This window comes from Gavialis gangeticus, unplaced genomic scaffold, assembly GCF_001723915.1.
Source record: "Gavialis gangeticus isolate Ggan-Ray unplaced genomic scaffold, GavGan_comp1, whole genome shotgun sequence".
NCBI classification, from domain to species: domain Eukaryota; kingdom Metazoa; phylum Chordata; order Crocodylia; family Gavialidae; genus Gavialis; species Gavialis gangeticus.
Genome location: NW_017729024.1, coordinates 162,131,191 through 162,136,320, shown reverse-complemented (window position 1 = coordinate 162,136,320; position 5,130 = coordinate 162,131,191).

The following is a 5,130-nucleotide window of genomic DNA, read 5'->3' as shown; positions in this document are numbered from 1 at the left end:
AACAGACTTGGGGGTCATCGTTGACCACAAGATGAACATGAGCCTGGAACGCGATGCTGTGGCTAGTAAAGCGACCAAAACACTGGCTTGCAATCATAGATTCTTAGATGCTTCTCAAGCAAATCCCGGGACGTCATTCTCCCCTTGTACTCAGCCTTGGTGAGGCCACAGCTGGAGTACTGTGTCCAGTTATAAACTACTGCAAGACTGTTTCAGGCTGGACATAAGGAAGAATTTCTTTACTGCCCGAGCCCCCAAGGTCTGGAATACCCTGTCATTGGAGGTGGTTCAAGCAACTACACTGAACACCTTCAGGAGTAGATTGGATGCTTAACTTGCTGGGATCCTATGACCCCAGCTGACTTCCTGTCCTTCGAGCAGGGTGCTGGACTCGATGATCTTCTGAGGTCCCTTCCAGGCCTAATGTCTATGAAATCTATGAAATCATGTGCATCAGTGCCCCCACACTGAAAAATGGCAGCAGAGGTGCTTTAACTAAAGCTCGCTTGAGGTCACATGCTGCCATTTTTTAGCATGGGGACGCTGATGCACGTGAAACTCTAGACACTTTAATTAGACCAACTTTTGGAGCCACTCCAAATAAAGTGCCTCTCCTCCCCGCCCTCCCAGAGCATGTGTATAAATGCCCTTAATTTCTGCCACAGCAATATGAAGAAGGGTAGCAATGAAAATGCCAACACAGTGTTACTCATAGTGATGATGTGAATAGGCATCTGGCAAGCACGTGAAGAAGACATTAAACTGATACAAACACTGGAGAGGGTCAGCTCTGTAGGAAAACATTTCATATGAAATGCCACAAGATAACTGATGGCATATCGTCAGTGTCAAAAACAAAGACTGGTCTTTGAAACTAGGACAGGAATGAGAACCTGGGATAGGAGTGTTTCCATCTTATTTTTGATCAAGGACTTTGAACTATCATGGAAGTCGTTTGATCCGGCTGACCTTTCGAGAATAATTGCTGGCTTAGAATTTACAGCTTGTTAATAATTTATGGCAACAGAAGGTGTCCTAATAACAAGACAATATAGGAGCTGGGGGAGATTTGTATTTGAAATGAGATTAGGCTACACCGGGTAAGTTTCTTTTGTTGCCATGAAGGGGGTGTGAACTGGACCAAGATAAAAATTAGCTTTCCTGTACTTACTTCCAGCTCCACCTTTAACTAACCTGCACTGTATCACTTTAGGATTCTGAAATATTATGATCTTTGTGATTCAAAAAAATATTATTATTTCAGAGTTCCAGTTATGGCTGCAAATGAAAGAAAAGTCTATTGGACAGGATTTCTAGTCACCAGAGGAAATACTGAACATCTTGTAAGAGATCCTGTTCTCATAAAATGCCCAGCCCAATTTAGTAAATTCAGGAGGTTTGGCTAGGTCAGATAAGCTTTGGAGAAGCATCTGAATACTCACTCAAGCTGAACCCACACTCCAGACTGTGGTGTATGTAGCTTCCTGCACTTCTGAGCTTCTGATGCTTTGAAATACTTCACTGACTCTGGTATAATGAGGACAGTGGGAAAACATATTACCTCTCTTTAGTCAGGCCTAGAAGCAGAGAGAAGCACAAATACTCTCCCAGTGGATGCTGGATAGGATAAACTGAGTGTGGTTAGTTCTTGCTTGCCATTTTCATGAAAATCAGTAAACATGAAAGCCTCCAGTGCTCAGAATCCTCATGGGAAATAATACTGTAGTTTACAAGGGCTGCTTTGCTGTTGATGATTTAAGAGAAACAAACAGCCCAGTAATTAATATCATTCCTGCACACACAAGCCATGTCTGCAACAAGGGAAAATGCTGCATTCCCCATATGGTCTGGGTGTTTGTGAAATTCCTGCTATGTAGTGTTAGAGAAAGTCCAAAGTATTTAAAAATAAAAGCCAATTTCATGTAAGGCATTGCTTACTCCGGCTAGTGATTGTGAAACAGTTTATAAGCTGAACCTGACCACATGCCAGTACAGAAAGTTGAAAGCTGTGCTTTGTATTTTTGCGTGTCTCTGAACTAACAATATCCTGACCAATCACCATTTCTCCCTCTTGTTCCCCTGGTTTGCTGACACATCAATGGTTTTTGCCTTTGTAAATCTACTTTCCAGTGTCTGGGACAGTCATGGTTTTGAGACTTTTTCCTGCTCCTGGGTCGTGAGTACTCAGCAGTATTCAAAATTTCCAATGCTTATTTTGGACTCTTTCAACCTGAGCAGCATTGCTCACCTGGGAACTATTAACATACACTAAGTAGTCATTAATATATGCTAATGATGTCTGGAGGTTTTCAAGAAAAATTGAGTGACCAAAATATACAAAATGGCTGCAACAGAATTTCTGAATCAGGCTATAGCCCTAGGCACAAAGAAAGGGATTGCAAGCCAGATTTGTCAAATGATGACTGATGATCTCATAGAGGATTTCAGTCTTCTCAGTGAAAGTCTCTGTGGTCATGAGGCAAAGGAACTCACTTGTAAGGGCGAGGTTATGGGCCCAGGCTGCAAATCTTACTAATGGTCTATCTGACCACAGCAAGAGATTAGAAGAAAAATCCAGAGACCTTTGGCAGAGGTAGATGATAACATATAAAATCTCATTATTATGGAGGGTATGCAGAACTGTACTTGAGTACACCTGAATGGGGCTGTCCTGGTCAGGTTCCCATCACTGAGTGAGGACCCGTAGACATCCTTCACGTGGGCAGTCAAGCAGTAGGGGGGCACCATTTGCATAGCTACAGATTGGGCTGTACTATCTTTACACACAAAGCTTTCTTTAGTATGCAACTGTAGCTGCATTATTAGTATTCCCTTGGTAGTAAAATCTTATTCCACTATGTATCCAATTTAGTAATTGGAATCCAATTCAGTTCTCCAAAACTGAGGCGTAAACTCCTCTACAGAGATGCTCCCACTTCTCCAGTATTTCTGATCCAAACCACATGGAATCTGTGTGGGTGTCCTTAGCAAAGCCAACCCAACATGTTGTTGTTCAGTGAGTACAGTGAGAGGAGTATTACATGAATGCCTCTCATACTTCCTTGTGTTAACATGCACACATCCATAGAACAACACAGCTCTCCCATTGCTGCTTCATTCTTTAGAATAGATGGAAACCAGTGTCTCTGCTGGAGAGAAAAAACACCTCAAATGGGAAGCCATTTTCCCTCTTCACTAAGTTGGCCATACCTTCTAGTCCTGCTGGGTCTACCAAAATCCAGCTCAGACTTTCTTTCTCTACTGGATGGCAATGTCCCATAGCATTCAGCTATTGTCAGCCAGGCTCCATAGGAGCGATAGTTTCAACATTCATTCCTTTCACTGCCCATTATTGTTGCTCTTCATCTTAAAGTTCCCATGTTAGCAGATGTAGTGGCTGGCATAGGCTATCAGCTCCTGCTGCAGCAGAAGAAATATATAAATGACATGGGACAACAACAATTTTTATTATTGCTGTTGTTGTTTTTGCAAAGCCAAGCACTAAAAAATTAAGGAAGTCAGAATTTGATTTCCCTGTTCAAATCTTATTCAGGTGGAATTATGGTTTGGACTCTAATTACATGTTTGGCATTTTATGTTTCACTGTATTTCATTCCATGGATGGTGCTTGCCACTATTGGGTATTGTTTCATCTTTATTTTTCTAAGTGTGACTCCCTATTTACTTACAGCAGTTCTATTCAGCACTCTGCAGGAGGACTCTGTCTTCTGAAAAAAGCACAAGGATTATAAAGGGAGAATGAGCTGCAAACTGAATCACAGGAATATACAAGGTATTTCTCATTCACCCTATATGAATCCAAAGGTGATGTTCCTGCCTCCTGCTCCCCTCTTCAAAATATTTCAGGACAATCGAGGTATGGTAGAATCCAGAATTCATCAGGAATAAGATCTTTTTGCGATCACATTATGCCTGCATATTTATTAAAGTAGGTATGTGTCACGGGGAGAGACAGAGGGGCAGACCCCAAGGAGCCAGGCAGGAACCCTGGGGCCAGGAACCCGCTGAGGAAAGCAAAAGTAAAAGAAAAGAAACAAAAAACTTCTTACCTGCAGCAGGATCCATGGCGAAGCCGAAAATGGAGGCAGGACCCAAGCGGCTCATTAGCTGCGTCTTTATACAGCTGTGGCCAGCGGACAATGCCAGCGGCAGCAGCCAGCCAGCAGATATAAAAGAAGCCACTGGCGAGGAAGCAAGGGAGAGACCTGCAGGGACCTTAGTAGGGAGAATTCTCCCAGAGCCCCTATAGGGGGAAAAAAGGTGGGGAGCTGCCTCTTCCAACACAGGTGAGCGCAGCGAAACCCGCCATGGGAACGACACTGCTGGTGGCAGCACAGAGAGCGAGGAAGCTGTTGCCACTCGCTCAGACCAAGGACCCGGCTCTGAAGACCGGGAAGAGCGGAAGGAGTGTGACACTAGGGGCTACTACCGGGGAGCTGGAGGGAACAGCCGCCACCAAGACGCTAGACCAGGTGGGATCGTTGCGGGCTCCGGGGGGCTTGAGGAGGTGCCCCAGGTGGGCGACAAAGGGCATAAACAGCTCAAGGGGGCTGCAGAAGATGGGCCCCAGTGGCATAGAGCCCCCCTGACGAGGGACATGGCGGAGGTGAGTGGAGAAGGGCCACCGCGGGTCCAGTGAGCCCACAGACGGGACGAAGAGTGAGAAGGAGAGCACTGAAGCCTGCGGTCTAGCTCGGACCCAGTTTAGGGTTAACTAGAGATCTCGGGCATCTAAAGCCTGGTGTTGGTGGGCAGGCTGTGAGTGTAGATGGCAAGAGGGCAGAGAGGCCCTCCTCCCCCCCACCCTTTTTGCATATCTTCATATTTTTTCTTGTTTCATAGTTTCATAGTTTCAGGGTCGGAAGGGACCTAGTAGATCTTCTAGCCCGACCCCCCACCAGGGCGGGAGAACAACAAAACCCCCCAAAACAAAAACAGGACTCAAATGAGTCCAGCTAGGTAGGCATCCAGCCTCTTCTTAAAGACCCCCAGGGTAGGGGCCAGCACCACTTCCCTTGGAAGTTGGTTCCAGCTCCTAGCCGCCCTAACTGTGAAGTAGTTCTTGCGGATGTCCAATCTATACCTCCTCTCCATCAACTTGTGCCCATT